The sequence below is a fragment of the Ranitomeya imitator genome, chromosome 3, assembly GCF_032444005.1.
Source record: "Ranitomeya imitator isolate aRanImi1 chromosome 3, aRanImi1.pri, whole genome shotgun sequence".
Taxonomy (NCBI): domain Eukaryota; kingdom Metazoa; phylum Chordata; class Amphibia; order Anura; family Dendrobatidae; genus Ranitomeya; species Ranitomeya imitator.
In genome coordinates, this window is record NC_091284.1 from 762,342,092 (window position 1) to 762,365,380 (window position 23,289).

General features: G+C 43.2%; 1 pseudogene; it reads left to right on the plus strand.

Moving 5' to 3' along the window:
- The first annotated feature begins 6,541 nt into the window (after nt 1-6,541).
- LOC138671759 (ephrin type-A receptor 4-B-like) lies at nt 6,542-8,328 on the plus strand (annotated as a pseudogene).
- Nucleotides 8,329-23,289: the final 14,961 nt, after the last annotated feature.

A 23,289-nucleotide genomic window follows, 5' to 3' on the forward strand; every position in this document is an offset into this window, starting at 1 on the left:
CTTCCCTTCCGAGCTCTGCCATGCTCCCAAACAGTGGTTTACCTGCATATATGGGGTATCAGCATACTCAGGACAAATTGTACAACAACTTTTGGGGTCCAATTTCTCCTGTTACCCTTAGTAAAATAAAACAAATCAGATCTGAATTCATTTTTTGGTGAAAAAAAGTAAAATATTCATTTGTTTTTAAACATTTGAAAAATTTCTATGAAGCACCTGACGGGTTAATAAACTTCTTAAATGTGTTTTTTAGTTCCTTGAGGGGTGCAGTTTTAGAACAATTTCACTTTTGGGCATTTTCTGTCTTTATAGGCCCCTCAAGTGTGAGGTGGTCCCTAAAAAAATGATTTTGCAAATTTTGTTGTAAAAATGAGAATTCGCTCAACTCTGTCAACTTTTAACCCTTATAACTTCCTAACAAAAAAAATTATGTTTCCACCAAAATTGTGCTGATGTTAAGCAGACATGTGGGAAATGTTATTCATTAACTATTTTGAGTGATATGACTCTCAAATTTAAGGGCATAAAAGCTAAATTTTGAAAAATGCAACATTTTCAAAATTTTCCCCAAATTTCCATTTTTTTATCAAATAAATGTAAGTCATATCAAAGAAATTTTAAACACTGTCATAAAAGTACAATATGTCACGAGAAAACATTCTCATAATTACCAGGATCCCTTGAAGCTTTTCAGAGTTATGACCTCATAAAGTGACAGTGGTCAGAATTGAAAAAAATGGCCTGGTCATGTGACTTGATATCTGCAATCTACTCCAGCTAAAATTGAGCACAAAAATCAGTTGGTGCCCCTTCTTTCCGAGCTCAGCTGTGTGCCCAAACAGTAGTTTTTCCCCACATATGGAGTATCGTTGTGCTCATTAAAAATTGCACAAACAATTTTACAGTCCATTTTGTCCTGTTACCTTTGTGAAAATGCAAAATTTGGGGCTAAGTCAACATTTTTGTGGGAAAAACTACAATTTTCATTTTTTACCTTCCACATTGCTTTAATTCCTGTGAAGCATCTAAAGTGTTAATAAATGTCTTCAATGTCGTTTTGAGCACTTTGAGGGGTGCAATTTTTAAAATGGTGTCACTTTTGAGTATAGGTTCCCCAAAGTCACTTCAAATATGATGATGGTCACCAAAAAAAATTGGTTGTTTAAATTGTGTTGGAAAATTAAGAAATTTATGATTACCTTTGAACTCTTCTAACTTCCTAGCAAAAAAATATGTTTAAAAATTGATGCAGATGTAAAGTAGACATGTGGTAAATGTTATTTATTAACTATTTTGTGTTTTATAGCTGTTTGGTTTAAGGGCATAAAATTTAAAAGTTTGAAAATTAATGGTGGTCACTGTGACTGGTGCTACCATGTAATACCAGGCACAGCCACTACCTGATGAATGGCGGTGTGCCTGATCAACAATGTGTGAGACAAAGTGTTTGATGTAAAACCACAGTCTGCTAAAGCGAATCTGTCACCAGGTTTTTGTTATCCCATCTGAGAGCAGCGTCGTGTAGAGACAGAGATCCTAATTCCAGCAATGTGTTACTTACTGGGCTGCTTGCTGCAGTTTTGATAACATCACTGGTTTACTTGCTGCAGATCTAGCAGTTCTCTGAATGCTGAGCTCTGTATAACCAGGCACACACCACTGATTGCTAGTGATTGTACAGTGTTCATAGGCAGCAATTACATGGCAGTAGGTTTACTAGACTAACATGTAGTAATACCTTAAAACTATAATCTTTACTAAATAATGTAAAATAGACAAAAAAAAAACACAAAGGCCCTAAGCCTGCAAACACATTGATTTGATGTTCATAAGTATAAAAAATACCCCTACATGGCCCTATCGGACCCTTTTAAACCCTTCCTACCAGCGGAGGTTGGCACCCTAGCTTGTATGCAAAATGGCACCCCTGCTCACTGACGGCTAGCCCTATATACACCCTGATATTCCCTACATAGGTGTAGAGTGCAACCAGTATTGACTAAATAACCTAAAACCGGAAAAAAGTGCCGTGGTGATTAGGAAAAAGGTGTAAAGAAAATGAACCCGATGAGATGACGTCCTGATAATTGACAACCTGCTCCTCATCCAGAGCCCCACACAATAACAATCAAATCAAAAAACCAAGACTCAAAAAGCAAAAACAGTTAAATAAACCAGATTTATTTGAAACAAATTCAGAGGTGGGGGGTGACGCGATAAAGCCTATACTGGTCTTCCCTCCATTCACTCTGATAAAGCTGTCAGTACCTGGCTGCGGAGGTTGGCACCCTAGGTAAATGCGCAATGTGGCGCCCCCGCACTTGTCGACTGACCCTCACTTTCCCTTAATTCTCACCCTCTCTACTCTCCAACAGTATAAACAAGATATTTAAGAGAGAGAAGGGAAACAAAAAGTGCAAGGGATATACTTAGTGAGTGATAGGGACAGATAAAAAATCCAGATCCCACAAATAACTAATGGTGCGCTCAAGGGTTGTATCTCAATTGGTGTCCATAGTATATCAGAACAACAACAGGTGCAGCATGTTTAAACAGTAGATCAATAAAATAGAGAACCAATAATAGACCTTAACAATCCCTGTGTTACCAGGTATGGGGCTAAATCATCCCCAGAACAATGGTCTACTCTCAGCGCATCCACTCAAAGCCACATCTTAGACTCATCACAGAGCCAAACATATCTGGGTGTCTTTTTTGAGGTCCCTTTAATATAACAACAAACTACTAGTAATGCTGCACCGATTATAAAGATTGCACTAAACCCCATATTGCACTATCCCCAAAGTAGTAAACAAAAATAAGTGGAATTTTATCTGAAATCCGGATAATGAACAAGTGCCTCAACATAGTAACATAGTTAGTAAGGCCGAAAAAAGACATTTGTCCATCCAGTTCAGCCTATATTCCATCATAATAAATCCCCAGATCTACGTCCTTCTACAGAGCCTAATAATTGTATGATACAGTATTGTTCTGCTCCAGGAAGACATCCAGGCCTCTCTTGAACCCCTCGACTGAGTTCGCCATCACCACCTCCTCAGGCAAGCAATTCCAGATTCTCACTGCCCTAACAGTAAAGAATCCTCTTCTATGTTGGTGGAAAAACCTTCTCTCCTCCAGACGCAAAGAATGCCCCCTTGTGCCCGTAACCTTCCTTGGTATAAACAGATCCTCAGCGAGATATTTGTATTGTCCCCTTATATACTTATACATGGTTATTAGATCGCCCCTCAGTCGTCTTTTTTCTAGACTAAATAATCCTAATTTCGCTAATCTATCTGGGTATTGTAGTTCTCCCATCCCCGTTATTAATTTTGTTGCCCTCCTTTGTACTCTCTCTAGTTCCATTATATCCTTCCTGAGCACCGGTGCCCAAAACTGGACACAGTACTCCATGTGCGGTCTAACTAGGGATTTGTACAGAGGCAGTATAATGCTCTCATCATGTGTATCCAGACCTCTTTTAATGCACCCCATGATCCTGTTTGCCTTGGCAGCTTGCCTTTCCCTTCCATAATGTAAGTTCATCAGGAGGCAGATGGATAAGCCAATGCCAGAGGATAGAAAGACAAATGGCAGTCAAGACATCTTAGTTGCAGGTGACACCTCCAGATGAACTTACATTATGGAAGGGAAACGCGTTGAGGCACATGTTCATTATCTGGATTTCAGATAAGATTCCAACTATTTTTGTTTACAACTTTGGGGTGCCAACCTCCGCGGCCAGGTATAGACAGCTTTATCAGGGTGAACAGAGGGAAGACCAGTATAGGCTTTATCGTGTCACCCCCCCCCCCCCCCACCCCTGAATTTGTTTAAAATAAATCCAGTTTATTTAACTGTTTTTGCTTTTTGAGTCTTAGTTTTTTTATTTGTTTGTTATTGTGTGGGGCTCTGGATGAGGAGCTGGTTGTCAATTATCAGGACGTCATCTCATCGGGTTCACTTTCTTTACCCCCTTTTTCCTAATCGCCACGGCCCTTTTTTCCGGTTTTACACTGTGTGCAGAATTATTAGGCAAGTTGTATTTTAGAGGATTATATTTTATTATTGATCAACAACTATGTTCTCAATCAACCCAAAAGACTCATGAATATCAAAGCTTAATATTTTTGGAAGTTGGAGTTGGTCTTTTTTTTTTTAGATTTGGCTTAGGAGGATATCGGTTTGTGCAGGTAACTATTAATGTGCAGAATTATTAGGCAACTGAATAAAAAACAAATATATTCCCATCTCACTTGTTTATTTTCACCAGGCAAACCAACATATCTGCACAAAATTTAGAAATAAAAATTTCTGACATCAAAAAACAAAAACCCCCAAAATTTGTGACCAATATAGCCACCTTTCTTTATGATGACACTCAACAGCCTTCCATCCATAGATTCTGTCACTTGCTTGATCTGTTTACAACCAACATTGCGTGCAGCAGCCACCACAGCCTCCTAGACACTGCTCCGAGAGGTGTATTGTTTTCCCTCCCTGTAGATCTCACGTTTTATGAGGGACCACAGGTTCTCTATGGGGTTCAGATCAGGTGAACAAGGGGGCCATGTCATTATTTTTTCTATTTTGAGACCTTTACTGGCCAGCCACGCTGTGGAGTAGTTGGAGGAATGTGATGGAGCATTGTCCTGCATGAAAATCATGTTTTTCTTGAATGATACCGACTTCTTCCTGTACCACTGCTTGAAGAAGTTGTCTTCCAGAAACTGGCAGTAGGTCTGGGAGTTGAGGTTCACTCCATCCTCAACCCGAAAAGGTCCCACAAGTTCGTCTTTGATTATACCATCCCATACCAGTACCCCACCACCACCTTGCTGGCATCGGAGTGGAGCTCTCTGCCCTTTACTGATCCAGCCTCTGGCCCATCAAGAGTCACTCTCATTTCATCAGTCTATAAAACCTTTGAAAAGTCAGTCTTAAGATATTTCTTGGCCCAGTCTTGACGTTTTATCTTATGTTTCTTGTTCAAAGGAGGTCGTTTTTCAGCCTTTCTTACCTTGGCCATGTCCCTGAGTTTCGCACACCTTGTGCTTTTTGTTACTCCAGTAACGTTGCAGCTCTGAAATATGGCAAAACTGGTGGCAAATGGCATCTTGGCAGCTTCACGCTTAATTTTCCTCAATTCATGGGCAGTTATTTTGAGCTTTTTTTGCCCAACACCCTTCTTGCGACCTTGTTGGCTATTTGCCATGAAACGCTTGATTGTTCGATGATCATGCTTCAAAGGTTTGGCAATTTCAAGACTGCTGCATCCCTCTGCAAGACATCTCACAATTTTGGACTTTTCAGAGCCCGTCAAATCTGTCTTCTGACCCATTTTGCCAAAGGAAAGGAAGTTGCCAAATAATTAAGCACACCTTATGGGTGTTATAGGGTTTGATGTCATTAGACAGTTAATGAGAATGTTGTATAATGACATCAAACCCTTGCACTCTACACCTATATAGGGAATATAATAATAATTGCACACAGTAGCATCACTGTCCCCGATGGGGCTCACAATCTAAATTCCCTATCAGTATGTCTTTGGAATGTGGGAGGAAACTGGAGTGCCCGGAGGAAACCCACGCAAACACGGAGAGAACATACAAACTTGTATGTTGTCCTGGGTGGGATTTGAACCCAGGACTCCAGCGCTGCAAGGCTGCAGTGCTATCCACTGCACCACCGTGCTGCCCATATCAGGGTATATATAGGGCTAGCCGTCGGTGAGCGGGGGCGCCATTTTGTGTACAAGCTAGGGTGCCAACCTCCGCTGGTAGGAAGGGTTTAAAAGGGTCTGATAGGGCCATGTAGGGGTATTTTTCATACTTATGAGCATCAAATCAATGTGTTTGCAGGCTTAGGGCCTTTGTGTTTTTTTTGTCTATTTTACATTATTTAATAAAGTGTATAGTTTTAAGGCATTACTACATGTTAGTCTAGTAAACCTGCTGCCATGTAATTCTCCATATTTTCGAACTCTGTATATTACCACCATTTTGCATCTTGCTGCCTATGCACACTGTACAATCAGTAGCAATCAGTGTTGTGTGCCTGGTTAAACAGAGCTCAGCATTCAGAGAACTGCTAGATCTGCAGCAAGTGAAATAGTGATGTTTGCAGGCTTAGGGCCTTTGTGTTTTTTTGTCTATTTTACATTATTAAATAAAGATTATAGTTTTAAGGTATTACTACATGTTAGTCTGATAAAATTAATACCGGTATATCTTGTTTATAGTTTGCAGCAGGTTTACTACTTATGATGGGTGAACCCGTGGGTGTTTGGGTCGGCAAGTTTGGCGGAACAGTTAAAAAATGTTCGATTTATTTACCAGAACAGATGAATGGGGGCTCTAAACATCCATTGTTTGCTGTCATCTGCATGTCTTATAGCCACCTCTTCATTACTAATCCATGGGCTTGATGTTATCTGACAATACAAAGGTGACATCAACCCCACAAATATAAACACCAGGTGAGTATTATTGTTGCTTATTATTTTCTGTTTTTTACAGCAGACGAGGGCTTCACAATGGAATGGGTGCAAGGTAAGTTTAACTTTGTTTTTAATTTTTAAATTAAATAGTCAAAAAAGTCAAACGCTTAGTTTTTTTTATTTCAAATGAATGACTTTATTCTGGCTGTGTTCATTTACAATATGACTATGGGGTTAGTAATGGAGAGGTGTCTTATTGACACCTCTCCATTACTAATCCATGGGTTTGATGTCACCTGACAATGCAAAGGTGACGTCAACCCCACAAATATTAACACCACTTGCCACCTACACGTCCTGTGGGAAAAGCCGAGCAAAGTGCCAGAATTAGAGCATCTAATAGACAAGCCTTTTCTGGGGCAGTTGTGTCTGATATTGTTGTGTCTGGGATACTGCAGGGAAGAGGAGCGGTCGCAGAGTGCAGTCCCATCATCCTCTTCCTCCTCCTTTGTCGTGCACAGCTCCAGCAGCCGCCATGGCTGGGATTATTGTACTGTGCATCTTGTCTTCTCTGCTCTTTGGCTTCACTTGTGCAGTTACAGGATCTAGGATCTTTCCAGACAGTGAAGGCGGAGCAAATACAGCAAAGCTAAACAAGAAGCCGATGAGAAGCATTTAAATCAAGAATATGGAATTGACCTTCTGAGTTACTTTCCAGGAGTGAAGACATACGTTAACCCATTTACAAATGAAGACCCCAACCAGGTAGTGCGGGAATTTGCTAAAGAAATTGATACTTCTTGTATCAAGATTGAGAAAGTAATTGGCATAGAAGAGTTTGGGGAAGTTTGCAGCGCTCGTCTTAAAGTTCCAGGAAAAAGGGATATATATGTGGCCATCAAAACATTGAAAGCTGGGTACACGGACAAGCAAAGACGCGACTTCCTCAGTGAGGCAAGTATAATGGGCCAGTTTGATCATCCAAACATTATTCATTTCAAAGGTGTCGTCACCAAATGCAAACCGGTCATGATTGTCATTGAATACATGGAGAATGGCTCCTTGGATGCCGTCCTTCAGAAGAATCACAATGATCCAGCTGGTAGGAATACTCCGTGGTATTGGTTCTGGCATGAAGTATCTCTCAGATATGAGCTATGTACACATGGACCTGGCTGCTCACAACATCCTTGTCAATAGCAACCTAGTGTGTAAGATCTCGGACTTTGGAATGTCCCGTGTTTTGGAGGATGATCCAGAAGCCCGCCTATACCACCAGGGGAGGCAAGATCCCAATCCGATGGACAACACCTGAAGCCATTGCCTATAGGAAATTTACATCTTCTAGTGACATGTGGAGTTATGGAATCGTCATGTGGGAGGTCATGTCTTATGGAGAGAGACCTTACTGGGATATGTCAAATCAAGATGTCATCAAAGCCATAGAAGGATATCGCCTCCCTCCTCCCATAGACTGCCCCAATCCCCACCATCAGCTCATGCTGGACTGTTGGCAGAAGGAACGCAGCGGCCGGCCCAAATTTGGATAGATAGTCAGCATGCTTGACAAACTCATCCGAAACTCAAATAGTTTGAAAAGGACCGGACTGGAAGGTTCAAGAACAAACACAGCTCTTCTGGACCCCAGCTCGCCTAAATGGTCCCAGGTGGTCTCTGTAGTGGATTGGCTGCAAGCTTTTAAAAATGGACAGATATAAAGATAACTTACAGCAGCGGGGTACAAAAACCTGGAATCAGTTGTTCATGTCAACCAAGATGACCTAACTCGGATTGGGATCACTTCTCCTGCACACCAGAACAAGATATTGAGCAGTGTTCAAGGAATGAGAAGCCAGATGCAAGGCAGAATGGTTCCTGTCTGAATTATTGAAACCTTAACAGGTCAAAACGCGTTGGTCGTACCATGTACCCCATCATTTATTGTACCACTATGAAACAAGGATTTTAATGGATTTGTCTAAATAAATTGAACTTTTATCCAAGTTTCATGCTGGAGATTTACTTTCTTCTTTTTTTTCTGTTGTGGACAACGCCTCTGATCCAGGCACCTCCTTGGGTGAATTTCATTCTGAGTCAATCAAGACTTTTGTTACTGAGCAAAATTGCACACAAGGACTTCTGCGCCAAATTGGTGAGCTGAATTTTTTCCCCTTCCCTTTTTTCCTTTGCATACACATGTCTGAATTATTAGTGCATCAGGGCAAAGATTCTCTCAGAACTCACAGCCAAAACTAACAGACAGTTCTCCATCCTCCTCCTTCTCTACATGTCCTCTGCTTTCGACACAGTCGACCACTGCCTACTGCTAGAGATTATTTCTTCCCTTGGTATCAAAGACTTTGCATGTCCTGGATTGCCTCAAACCTTTCCGATCACACATTTAGCGTTTCCCACTACCACACTACCTCCTCATCCCGCCCTCTTTCTGTGGAGTCCCTCAAGTCTCTGTCCTAGGGCCCCTACTTTTCTCCATCTATACCCTTGGCCTAGTACAACTCATAAAGTCCCAAGGCTTCCTGTACCACCTGTATGCGGATGACACTCAGATCTACCTCTCTGGCCCAGATGTCACCTCCCTGCTCTCCAGAATCCCGGAGTGTCTATCAGCCATATCCTCCTTCTTCACCTTTCACTTCCTAAAACTCAATATAGACAAAACTGAACTCATCATCTTTTCCCCATCTCACATATCCCCCCTACCTGATCTGTCTATTATGGTAAACGGCATCACACTCTCTCCCGCACCTGAAATCCGCTGCTTCGGGGTAACTCTCGACTGAGCCCTGTCCTTCAAACCGCAGATCCAAACTCTTGTCACCTCCTGTCACCTCCAACTCAAAAATGTTGCCAGAATCCGGCCCTTACTCAGTTCACAATCTACTAAAACTCTTATGCATGCCCTCATCATCTCTGTTGTGAATTCTGTGGCAGAGTTCACTCCTGTGGTCACAAGTGGTACTTCGGCTGATTCTCTCTGGGATCTTCCGTTTGTGGAGGAAAGTGGTACTGCAGCTTCTGAGTTTCCTCCTTCAGGTGATCTGGTGAGCTCGTTAGCTTCTTCTCTACTTAACTCCACCTGATGCTTTGATCTATGCTTCCTGTCAATGTTTCAGTGTGGGACTTGTTTTTTCCCTGGATCATTCCTGTGGCCTGCTGCTCTGCAAAGCTAAGTTTTGCTTATGTTATTTAGTTGCTATTTTTCTGTCCAGCTTGCTTTATTGGTTTTTCTCGCCTGCTGGAAGCTCTGAGACGCAGAGGGACCACCTCCGTACCGTTAGTCGGTGCGGAGGGTCTTTTTGTCCCCTCTGCGTGGTTTTTTATAGGTTTTTGTGCTGACCGCAAAGTTATCTTCCCTATCCTCGTTCTGTTCAGCTAGTCGGGTCTCACTTTGCTAAATCTGTTCATCTCTATGTTTGTGTTTTCATCTTACTCACAGTCATTATATGTGGGGGGCTGCCTTTTCCTTTGGGGAATTTCTCTGAGGCAAGGTAGGCTTATTTTTCTATCTTCAGGATTAGCTAGTTTCTCAGGCTGTGATGAGGCGCCTAGGTTCTGGTCAGGAGCGCTCCACGGCTACCTTTAGTGTGGTTTGATAGGCTTAGGGATTGCGGTCTGCAGAGTTCCCACGTCTCAGAGCTCGTTCTATTATTTTGGGTTATTGTCAGTTCCCTGTATGTGCTCTGACCTCCATGTCCATTGTGATTCTGAATTGCCTTTCATAACAGTACAGGAAGCCAAAAGTGCTAATGATTCTCAATAGAGGGAAAAAAGAAGTTCTGAGACCATTTTTTTTTCTTTGCACTGTGTTTTGTCTTTTTTTTCCCCTAGACATTTGGGTGGTTCAGGACACAGGTGTAGCAATGGACATTAAAGGTCTGTCTTCATGTGTGGATCAGCTCACGGCAAGAGTTCAAAATATTCAAGATTTTGTGGTCCAGAATTCTTTGCTTGAACCGAGAATTCCTATTCCAGATTTGTTTTTTGGAGATAGAACTAAATTTCTGAGTTTCAAAAATAATTGTAAACTATTTCTGGCTTTGAAACCTCGCTCTTCTGGTGACCCAATTCAACAGGTAAGGATCGTCATTTCTTTTTTGCGCGGCGACCCTCAGGACTGGGCGTTTTCTCTTGCGTCAGGAGATCCTGCATTGAGTAATATCGATGCGTTTTTCCTGGCGCTTGGGTTGCTGTACGATGAGCCTAATTCAGTGGATCAGGCAGAAAAAAATTTGCTGGCTCTTTGTCAGGCTCAGGATGAGATAGAGGTATATTGTCAGAAATTTAGAAAGTGGTCAGTGCTCACTCAATGGAATGAATCTGCGCTGGCAGCAATATTCAGAAAGGGTCTCTCTGAAGCCCTTAAGGATGTCATGGTGGGATTTCCTATGCCTGCTGGTTTGAATGAGTCTATGTCTTTGGCCATTCAGATCGGTCGACGCTTGTGTAAGCGTAAACCTGTGCACCATTTGGCGGTATTACCTGAGCTTAAACCTGAGCCTATGCAGTGTGATAGGACCTTGACCAGAGTTGAACGGCAAGAACATAGACGTCTGAATGGTCTGTGTTTCTACTGTGGTGATTCCAATCATGCTATCTCTGATTGTCCTAAGCGCACTAAGCGGTTCGCTAGGTCTGCCACCATTGGTACTGTACAGTCAAAATTTCTTCTGTCCGTTACCTTGATCTGCTCTTTGTCATCATATTCTGTCATGGCATTTGTGGATTCAGGCACTGCCCTGAATTTGATGGACTTGGAATATGCTAAGCGTTGTGGGTTTTTCTTGGAGCCCTTGCAGTGTCCTATTCCATTGAGAGGAATTGATGCTACGCCTTTGGCCAAGAATAAGCCTCAATACTGGACCCAGCTGACCATGTGCATGGCTCCTGCACATCAGGAGGTTATTCGCTTTCTGGTGTTGCATAATCTGCATGATGTGGTCGTGTTGGGGTTGCCATGGCTACAAGCCCATAATCCAGTATTAGATTGGAAATCCATGTCGGTGTCCAGCTGGGGATGTCAGGGGGTACATGGTGATGTTCCATTTCTGTCAATTTCGTCATCCACTCCTTCTGAGGTCCCAGAGTTCTTGTCTGATTACCGGGATGTATTTGATGAGCCCAAGTCCAATACCCTACCTCCGCATAGGGATTGTGATTGTGCTATCAATTTGATTCCTGGTAGTAAATTCCCAAAAGGTCGATTGTTTATTTTGTCCGTGCCTGAGCACACCGCTATGCGCAGTTATGTGAAGGAATCCCTGGAGAAGGGGCATATTCGCCCGTCATCGTCGCCATTAGGAGCAGGGTTCTTTTTTGTAGCCAAGAAGGATGGTTCGCTGAGACCTTGTATAGATTACCGCCTTCTTAATAAGATCACGGTTAAATTTCAGTACCCCTTGCCATTGTTATCTGATCTGTTTGCTCGGATTAAGGGGGCTAGTTGGTTCACAAAGATAGATCTTCGTGGTGCGTATAATCTGGTGCGAATTAAGCAAGGTGATGAATGGAAAACTGCATTTAATACGCCCGAGGGTCATTTTGAGTATCTCGTGATGCCGTTCGGACTTGCCAATGCTCCATCAGTGTTTCAGTCCTTTATGCATGACATCTTCCGAGAGTACCTGGATAAATTCCTGATTGTGTACTTGGATGACATTTTGATCTTCTCGGATGATTGGGAGTCTCATGTGAAGCAGGTCAGAACGGTTTTTCAGGTCCTGCGTGCTAATTCTTTGTTTGTGAAGGGATCAAAGTGTCTCTTTGGTGTGCAGAAGGTTTCATTTTTGGGGTTCATCTTTTCCCCTTCTACTATCGAGATGGATCCTGTTAAGGTCCAAGCCATCCATGATTGGACTCAGCCGACATCTCTGAAAAGTCTGCAAAAGTTCCTGGGCTTTGCTAATTTTTATTGTCGCTTCATCTGCAATTTTTCTAGTATTGCTAAACCATTGATCGATTTGACCAAGAAGGGTGCTGATGTGGTCAATTGGTCTTCTGCTGCTGTGGAAGCTTTTCAAGAGTTGAAGCGTCGTTTTTCTTCTGCCCCTGTGTTGTTTCAACCAGATGTTTCTCTTCCGTTCCAGGTCGAGGTTGATGCTTCTGAGATTGGAGCAGGGGCTGTTTTGTCGCAGAGAGGTTCTGGTTGCTCAGTGATGAAACCATGCGCTTTCTTTTCCAGGAAGTTTTCGCCTTCTGAGCGTAATTATGATGTGGGCAACCGAGAGTTGCTGGCCATTAAGTGGGCATTCGAGGAGTGGCGTCATTGGCTTGAAGGAGCTAAGCATCGCGTGGTGGTATTGACTGATCATAAGAACTTGACTTATCTCGAGTCTGCCAAGCGCTTGAATCCTAGACAAGCTCGTTGGTCGTTGTTTTTTGCCCGCTTTGACTTTGTGATTTTGTACCTTCCGGGCTCTAAAAATGTGAAGGCGGATGCTCTGTCTAGGAGTTTTGTACCCGACTCTCCGGGTTTATCTGAGCCGGCGGGTATCCTCAAGGAAGGAGTAATTGTGTCTGCCATCTCCCCTGATTTGCGGCGGGTGCTGCAAAAATTTCAGGCTAATAAAGCTGATCGTTGCCCAGGGGAGAAACTGTTTGTCCCTGATAGGTGGACGAATAGAGTTATCTCTGAACTTCATTGTTCGGTGTTGGCTGGTCATCCTGGAATCTTTGGTACCAGAGAGTTAGTGGCTAGATCCTTTTGGTGGCCCTCTCTGTCGCGGGATGTGCGTGCTTTTGTGCAGTCCTGTGGGATTTGTGCTCGGGCTAAGCCCTGCTTTTCTCGTGCCAGTGGGTTGCTTTTGCCCTTGCCGGTCCCGAAGAGGCCTTGGACACATATCTCTATGGATTTTATTTCTGACCTTCCCGTTTCTCAAAAGATGTCAGTCATTTGGGTGGTCTGTGATCGCTTTTCTAAGATGGTCCATCTGGTACCCTTGTCTAAATTGCCTTCCTCCTCTGATTTGGTGCCTTTGTTCTTCCAGCATGTGGTTCGTTTGCATGGCATTCCAGAGAATATTGTTTCTGACAGAGGTTCCCAGTTTGTTTCGAGGTTTTGGCGAGCCTTTTGTGGTAGGATGGGCATTGACTTGTCTTTTTCCTCGGCTTTCCATCCTCAGACTAATGGCCAGACCGAGCGAACCAATCAGACCTTGGAAACATATCTGAGGTGCTTTGTTTCTGCTGATCAGGATGACTGGGTGTCCTTTTTGCCTTTGGCTGAGTTCGCCCTTAATAATCGGGCCAGCTCGGCTACCTTGGTTTCACCGTTTTTCTGCAATTCTGGGTTCCATCCTCGTTTCTCTTCTGGACAGGTTGAGTCTTCGGACTGTCCTGGTGTGGATACTGTGGTGGACAGGTTGCAGCAGATTTGGACTCAGGTAGTGGACAATTTGACCTTGTCCCAGGAGAAGGCTCAACTTTTTGCTAATCGCAGACGCCGTGTGGGTCCCCGACTTCGTGTTGGGGATCTGGTTTGGTTATCTTCTCGTCATATTCCTATGAAGGTTTCCTCTCCTAAGTTTAAACCTCGTTTTATTGGTCCGTATAGGATTTCTGAGGTTCTTAATCCTGTGTCTTTTCGTCTGACCCTTCCAGATTCTTTTTCCATACATAACGTATTCCATAGGTCATTGTTGCGGAGATACGTGGCACCTATGGTTCCATCTGTTGAGCCTCCTGCCCCGGTTTTGGTGGAGGGGGAATTGGAGTATATTGTGGAGAAGATTTTGGATTCTTGTGTTTCAAGACGGAAACTCCAGTATCTGGTTAAATGGAAGGGTTATGCTCAGGAGGATAATTCCTGTGTTTTTGCCTCTGATGTCCATGCTCCCGATCTTGTTCGTGCCTTTCATGTGGCTCATCCTGGTCGGCCTAGGGGCTCTGGTGAGGGTTCGGTGACCCCTCCTCAAGGGGGGGTACTGTTGTGAATTCTGTGGCAGAGTTCACTCCTGTGGTCACAAGTGGTACTTTGGCTGATTCTCTCTGGGATCTTCCGTTTGTGGAGGAAAGTGGTACTGCAGCTTCTGAGTTTCCTCCTTCAGGTGATCTGGTGAGCTCGTTAGCTTCTTCTCTACTTAACTCCACCTGATGCTTTGATCTATGCTTCCTGTCAATGTTTCAGTGTGGGACTTGTTTTTTCCCTGGATCATTCCTGTGGCCTGCTGCTCTGCAAAGCTAAGTTTTGCTTATGTTATTTTGTTGCTATTTTTCTGTCCAGCTTGCTTTATTGGTTTTTCTCGCCTGCTGGAAGCTCTGAGACGCAGAGGGACCACCTCCGTACCGTTAGTCGGTGCGGAGGGTCTTTTTTGTCCCCTCTGCGTGGTTTTTTATAGGTTTTTGTGCTGACCACAAAGTTATCTTCCCTATCCTCGTTCTGTTCAGCTAGTCGGGCCTCACTTTGCTAAATCTGTTTCATCTCTATGTTTGTGTTTTCATCTTACTCACAGTCATTATATGTGGGGGGCTGCCTTTTCCTTTGGGGAATTTCTCTGAGGCAAGGTAGGCTTATTTTTCTATCTTCAGGATTAGCTAGTTTCTCAGGCTGTGACGAGGCGCCTAGGTTCTGGTCAGGAGCGCTCCATGGCTACCTTTAGTGTGGTTTGATAGGCTTAGGGATTGCGGTCTGCAGAGTTCCCACGTCTCAGAGCTCGTTCTATTATTTTGGGTTATTGTCAGTTCACTGTATGTGCTCTGACCTCCATGTCCATTGTGATTCTGAATTGCCTTTCATAACACATCTCCCACCTCGATTACTGCAACACCCTCCTCTGTGGCCTCCCCGCTAACTCTTGCACTGCTCCAGTCTGTCCTCAACTCTGCTGCCCGGCTAATCCACCTCTCTCCTCGCTACTCCCCTGCTTCTCCCCTCTGCAAATCCCTCCAATGGCTCCCAATTCCCCAACGAATCCAGTTCAAACTACTAACACTGATCTACAAAGCCATCCACAACCTGTCCCCTCCCTATATCTCTGAATTAATCTCCCAATATCTTCTATCACTTAATCTTCGATTCTCCCAAGACCTCCTACTCTCCTCCACACTTATTCGTTTCTCACACAACCGCCTCAAAGATTTCTTCCGAATATCCCCATCCTCTGGAATTCCATGCCTCAACACGTTCGATTATCCACCACCCTCGGATCCTTCAGATGGAACCTGAAAACCCATCTCTTCAGGAAAGCCTACAGCCTGCAATAACCATTCTGCCGCCTCACCACCACCAGACCTGCCACATCTCCACCACCAGAGCTGCCGCGTCTCCACCACCAGAGGTGCCGCACCCCGACCTAATATCTCTTCCCCATTATCCCATAGAATGTAAGTCCGCAAGGACAGAGTCCTCTCCCCTCTGTACCAGTCTGTCATTGTAAATATGTTAACTGTAAACTATATCTATAACTCTGTACGTAACCCCTTTCTCATGTACAGCACCATGGAATTAATGGTGCTATAAAAATAAATAACAATAATAATAATAATAATAATATTTTTAGGCTGGACCCTTACCAGCCTCTGAATACCAGCTCCCAGCTGTCTGCTTTAACTTGGCTATTTGTCAAAAATAGCGGGGACCACACTCCGGTTTTCAATTATTTATTTCAACAATTTAAAAAAACGGCGTGGGAACCCCTCTATTCTTGATAACCAGCTATGATAAAGCTGACAGAAAAGGGTTGCAGCTATCAGTTTTGCCCTGCTGGTTATTAATATTAGAGATGAACCCACACCACACCATTTTTTTGATTAATTTATTTATAACGTTGGCTGATGACGACTCCCATCAAAAGTGCCTGCTCTCGCTGTCATTAGCAGCAGCTGGCATAGGCTGATGAGAGTAGTACTCTTTCATCAGCCAATGCCTCTGTGACCGGAAGTAAACTTTTTACCCCTGGTCACTGCTGCTGGCACTCCGACCTTACTGCAGATCAGAGCTGCCGGTGTTTCTCATGCTGTTATGCAAACGACAGCGTGAAAAACATGTGATGTTCGGGGTGCCAAACCCAAACAGTAGCACGGACTTCCTGGAGAAGTCTGTGCCTGAAAAGTTGGTGTTTGGTATGGACCCCGAACTTTACTGTCCGGGTTCGCCTATCTTTATTTACTCCTCTACTGATAATATCCTGCTAATAGAACGGTGATTTTATCAAAAGTACAGCAAACAGCCCAGTAAGTGACACACCGCTTGAATCAGATTTTCTGTCTTTACATAATGCTGTGCTCAGATTAGATGGAAAATACATAATGAAAAATTCCCTTCAAAGCATAGAAATTGTGGACACCTTTTGGGCAGTTTTTTTTTTACTTAAATTAATGCATTTTGGACTAAAAATAATTTTTGCAACTGGGTTGTATTAACATTTTTCATCATTTGCCGTTTAAAGCCTCTATGTTAAACAGTCTGTTACTGGCTGCAGAGTAAGTTAACTAAAAATCGCCCAGTTGGGCCATTTTGACAGAGTTTGTGACTCTTTTAGCTGTCTTTTTCTGAGCTTCTCTCAGCTGATTTATGACCACTAGAGATGGGCGAACCTGGACAAAATGTTGGGCCTGAACACGGACTTTCTTCTGAAGTCCGGTGCATTGTGCGGGTAAGGAGAAAGGGAGAAAGAGAGAGAAAGACACAGAATTTTTTTCTCTTCTTTGCAGGGTGGGAATCCATTATTTTCAATGGGGTTTGGGCTCTGGTGGAAGTTTGGTATTTGCACTGCACTTTAAAAAAAAGTTTGGGTAAGGCATTAGAACCTGAACATCCACTGGTCCGCCCATCCCTAATGACCACGTGAAAATTCAGCTCTTTTCATATATCAGTTGGCATAGGCTCCTCTCAGCACAGAGGAGCTCAGTTGCAAACCTCCTTCAGATGACTGTTTTTTACTTACATATTCTGTGTTTTTCATGGATATAATTCATACTCATATGGTGCAGTCCACGTGTCCATGTTGTTTTGTAAACCGATTAATCTGCAAAAAACAGAGATGTCCATTTTTTATCAGTATTGTAAACTGAAATTTTCCATAAAAGTCTACGGGTCTGTGAAAATCACTGGCAGCACATAGATGGCATGCATGTGCAATCTGTGTCCTGCCATTTATAACCTTGCAGCAAGTAGGAGAAGTTTTGCATTTTTATTTTTTAAAGCATATGAGAAAATCACTGCTCAAACAGTGATGAAAACCTGATCCAAAACATTTATAAAAATGTTTTTCCATGTTTTTCACATACGTGAATCAGGCCTAAGACACAGAAAACAATAAAAAAAACTCCACATTAAAACAAAATTACTGACATGTTCATAGTTAATTTCATTATGTAACAAACAACATTTAATGAAACTGAACCGGGAAAAAAAGCCTAAATACATGTATTTAAAGAAATAAAATTGCAGCCAAATATGTCTATAGCCTTAGGGTCAGATGGACTCCCACCAATATGATATCAATGATTATACTAAGGATAGGATTTGAAAATGTTATAGGTTTGAGAAACCCTTTTAAACATTTCGCTGAACTACTCTGTGCAATAAGGAATCAAATAAACACATTTCTATGATCCTGAAAATGCGCATAACATTTTGGTATCTTGAGAAGTTTTCCTTTTCTCTGAACCTATTCGGGCCTTGGATTTTCAACGTAAATAATAAAAAAAAATGTTTTTTTCAAAATGAACCACCGAAGACATAAGTAATAAAAGGACTCACAACTTGCTGTTTTTCTTGAAACTGCTTTGCTGTTACCTGTGTGTACTGTCACACTTCGTTGAATCCACTAAAGTCAATGTTCTTTATCTATGGAAGGCAAGAAAGCAAAAAGAATTTTAATGATTATTTCAAAATGAATCTGACTGTGTATTGTACTTCCATGTGATTCTTGATGCAGTACACTGAGATCTCAAAGGTTCCTTGTAAATAATTTCTCACTAAGGACGGCAAGTTCTTTAGCTTAAGAAATTATGTTATAAAAGATTTCTATACTTTAAAAAAACTCACTTGCTGCCATTCAAATGATAATCTTTTGGAGAACACAGAAAAACATACCATGTGGGCCACAAAAGACAGACCCGATTTCCATTTTATTGATCAATAGAAGAATGTCATACTTACCGACACCCATCTCATCATGACCAGAAAAACATTCTGCATCCCACACATTCTGTATCCTGGGCATGAATTTCAAGGTGCTCTTTCAGTGTTGGTGCTATCTGTGCCAGCAACGAACAATTAATAGTAGCAGATCATGCTGCCATTATGGGACCCATGAGTTGGGGTGGGGTACGTTAATGCAAAAATGGCACCGCCTCAAAACCCACTTGCCGTCTCAATTTTAAAGGTATTTGCTTCCTCAGGATGCAGATTCTGTTCATTACAATGGTGAAACAGGGATTCACCAGCCCCCTGCTCTACTTATTAACCTGTGCAACCAAGTCTAAGCATGGCAGGCACTATGACCTCACCAGATTGTACGTTCTGTGCAAATGCTTGGTCTGGACACTATGCAGACTGGAGCAGAGCAATGGGGGAATGAGGTGAGTTAAGTATTTTGAGTTATGTATTTTTTTTTATTTTGCAAGTACTTGTGGAAGGTAGTTGTGGGGGCATTGTACTGTGTGTGTGGGCTGTGGCGATATTCATACTGTATGGGGGTTGTGAGTCCCTCAAACTGTGTATGGGGGCTGTGAGGACCATCATTCTGGATGTGGCAGATGTTGTAGCATTCAATCTGTGTGGCTGACAGTGGGTGCATCACACTATGTGGTGTGTAGCTGTGGGTACATTGTATTGTGTTGGGACACTGTGGCAGCATAATAATGTGTGGGGGTCACTGCAGGGACATCATACTGCGTTGGGGGCACTTTACTTGTGATACTGTGGAGTCACCATAATCTGCATTTCAGATACTAAGGGAAAATTGTGCAGAGGAATTCACTGTGGGAGTATTATACTGGGTTTGTATGGGGGCATTTTATGGGTCATTATTAGTGCTGAGCGAGTGTACTCATTGCTTCGGTTTTCCCAAGTACACTCAGGTGACCTCCGAGTATTTATGACTGCTCGGAGATTTAGTTTTCATCTTGGCAGCTGAATGATTTACAGCTACTAGCCTGCTTGATTACATGTGGGGATTCCCTAGCAACCAGGCAACCCCCACATGTACTCAGCCTGGCTAGCAGCTGTAAATCATTCGGCTGCCGCGATAAAAACTAAATCTCCGAGCAGTCATAAATAGGGTTGAGCGAAACGGATCGGACAAATTCAAAAATCGCCGACTTTCGGCAAAGTCGGGTTTTGTGAAACCCGACCCGATCCTAGTGTGGGATCGGCCATGTGGTCGGCGATCAGCGCGCCAAAGTCGCATTTCGTATGACGTTTTCAGCGCCATTTTTCAGCCAATGAAGCAGGACGCAGAGTGTGGGCAGCGTGATGATATAGGTCTTGGTCCCCACCATCTTAGAGAAGGGCATGACAGTGATTGGCTTGCTTTCTGCAGCGTCACAGGGGCTATAAAGGGGCGTGCACGCCGACGGCCGTCTTACATCTGCCGATCGTAGCATAGGGAGAGGTTGCCTGTTATGATCCGGTGACCTTGGAGCCGCATGAATAACTTTCACTGGAGTAGGTGGTAACTATACTGACCGCAAATCCTGATCTGACACCGCAACTAGAAGTAGCCGTGGGGTGTGCCTAACAAACTCTAGACACCTCGTCACAGCCGGAGAACTAAATACCCCTATAGATGGAAATAGGAATACTATCTTGCCTCAGAGCAGAACCCCAAAGGATAGGCAGCCCCCCACGAATATTGACTGTGAGTAGGAGAGGAAAGACACACGTAGGCAGAAAACAGGATTTAGCAAAAGAGGCCACTCTAGCTAAAATAGGAAAGGATAGGACAGAGTTCTGTGCGGTCAGTATTAAAACCCTTCCAAAAATATCCACAGCAGATTATACAAAAAATTCCTCCATCTAACTAAAGACGTGGAACGTATATCTGCAACTCCAGAGAATCCTACACACAGAGCAGAAATACAATCAAAAATCCAGCACACAGCATGTGTGCCATAGAAAAAAAATAGACACTTATCTTTGCTGAATTGGCAGCTAAGCAGGAGAAACCAGACAGAGGTCCAACACCTCCCAAGAACCATTGGCAACTGGCAAGGACTAATGAATCATGCAAACCTAAATACCCCTGTCAGAATTGCAATCAGCAGAAACACCTGACCATGACTGCAGCCCTGGGACAACTGCATTACCACCTACAACCACCGGAGGGAGCCCAAAAGCAGAATTCACAACAGTTGCCGCAGCTTCATCAGAAGAAGGGATATAGTTAGGGAGGAAAGATTAACCCCCAAACTGCTTGTGCTGTAGCGATTTCCACTGTCCAACACCACCTTTTCTTTGCAGGGACAGTGGAGTTTATATTTTTGTGCATCAGCTCTGTAGCTTATTAGGCTGCCTTGTAAGGCTACAAACACCAAAGGAGTCATCCTTCACACTAAGCAAATAAAATCCATATATACTTTATTGAAAATGGTTTAAAAATACCAGGTAAGTAACCACAGCACAGGCAAAACAGGTGGGCTACACAAAGAAGCAAACTCCAAAATGTGATAACAGAAATTATGTCATGATACAAAACATAACACGTAATTGTGCCAGGTGACCATGTACAAATATGCAAGATAATAATAATAAAATACAAGTGTATAGAGTACTAAATAATAATTACCTACGGAGCGCTCCTTGTGACCCTCCACACCCGACGTGCGTTTCGCAATGAAATGCCTTGTAAGGGTCCCTGATAGCATTGTACACCGCTGTGCAAACCAACTGCTTTTTTAAAAGCAAAAATCCTGTTGCTCCTTTCTGCACAGTTCTCTTGTTTCTTTGTCCACACTTTTGTGTGCAGCAGTCCTTTTTATTGCTGCCATACTTGTCCTGAGATCATTGTAGGGAGATTGAAATTGTACTACAGCCCTTGTATTTTTTTATATATCTTCCAGCCACATTCTGCCACTTACATTGTGTAGTGTAATACACTGGGCCTGAGTTTTGGTGCAGTCTCCCCCCAAAAAAGGGAGATTTAAATTGGCACTAAGTGGATCTACATCAGTTCTGTTAGTTTGTCGTATATGTTCCAGCCACGTTCTGCCACTTACATTGTGTAGTGTAATACACTGGGCCTGAGTTTTGGTGCAGTCTCCCCCCCAAAAAAGGGAGATTAAAATTGGCACTAAGTGGATCTACGTCACAGTTCTGTTAGTTTGTCGTATATCTTCCAGCCACGTTCTGCAACTTACATTGTGTAGTGTAATCCACTGGGCCTGAGTTTTGTTGCAGTCTCCCCCCCCAATAAAGGGAGATTTAAATTTGCACTAAGTGGATCTACGTCAGTTCTGTTAGTTTGTCGTATATCTTCCAGCCACGTTCTGCCACTTACATTGTGTAGTGTAATACACTGGGCCTGAGTTTTGGTGCAGTCTCCCCCCCAAAAAGGGAGATTTAGATTGGCACTAAGTGGATCTACATCAGTTCTGTTAGTTTGTCGTATATCTGCCAGCCACGTTCTGCCACTTACATTGTGTAGTGTAATACACTGGGCCTGAGTTTTGGTGCAGTCTCCCCTGTTGTGAATTTGGTTGTTGGGCTCCCTCCTGTGGTCATGAATGGTACTTCGGCTGGTTCTGTCCATGGACTTCCTCTGGTGGGTGTTTCTGAGTTTCCTTCCTCAGGTAACGAGGTTAATTCGTTAGCTGGCTGCTCTATTTAACTCCACTTAGATCTTTGCTCCATGCCACCTGTCAATGTTCCAGTATTGGTCTAGTTCACTCCTGGATCGTTCTTGTGGCCTGTCTTCCCAGCAGAAGCTAAGTTCCAGCTTGTGTTTCTTTGGTTTGCTGTTTTTCTGTCCAGCTTGCTATTTTTGTTGTTGTCTTGCTTGCTGGAAGCTCTGGGACGCAGAGGGAGCGCCTCCGCACCGTGAGTCGGTGCGGAGGGTCTTTTTGCGCCCTCTGCGTGGTCTTTTTGTAGGTTTTTGTGCTGACCGCAAAGTAACCTTTCCTATCCTCGGTCTGTTCAGTAAGTTGGGCCTCACTTTTCTAAATCTATTTCATCTCTGTGTTTGTATTTTCATCTTTACTCACAGTCATTATATGTGGGGGGCTGCCTTTTCCTTTGGGGAATTTCTCTGAGGCAAGGTAGGCTTTATTTTTCTATCTTCAGGGCTAGCTAGTTCCTTAGGCTGTGCCGAGTTGCATAGGGAGCGTTATGCGCAATCCACGGCTATTTCTAGTGTGTTTTATAGGATTAGGGATTGCGGTCAGCAGAGTTCCCACGTCCCAGAGCTCGTCCTTTATTATCAGTAACTATCAGGTCATTCCGTGTGCTCTTTACCACCAGGTCCATTATTGTCCTGACCACCAGGTCATAACACTCCCCCCCAAAAAAGGGATTTTTAAATTGGCATTAAATGGATCTACATCAGTTCTGTTAGCTTGTCGTATATCTGCCAGCCACGTTCTGCCACTTACATTGTGTAGTGTAATACACTGGGCCTGAGTTTTGGTGCAGTCTCCCCCCCAAAAAAGGGGAGATTAAAATTGGCACTAAGTGGATCTACGTCACAGTTCTGTTAGTTTGTCGTATATCTTCCAGCCACGTTCTGCAACTGACATTGTGTAGTGTAATACACTGGGCCTGAGTTTTGGTGCAGTCTCCCCCCCAAAAAGGGAGATTTAAATTGGCATTAAATGGATCTACATCAGTTCTGTTAGTTTGTCGTATATCTGCCAGCCACGTTCTAACACTTACATTGTGTAGTGTA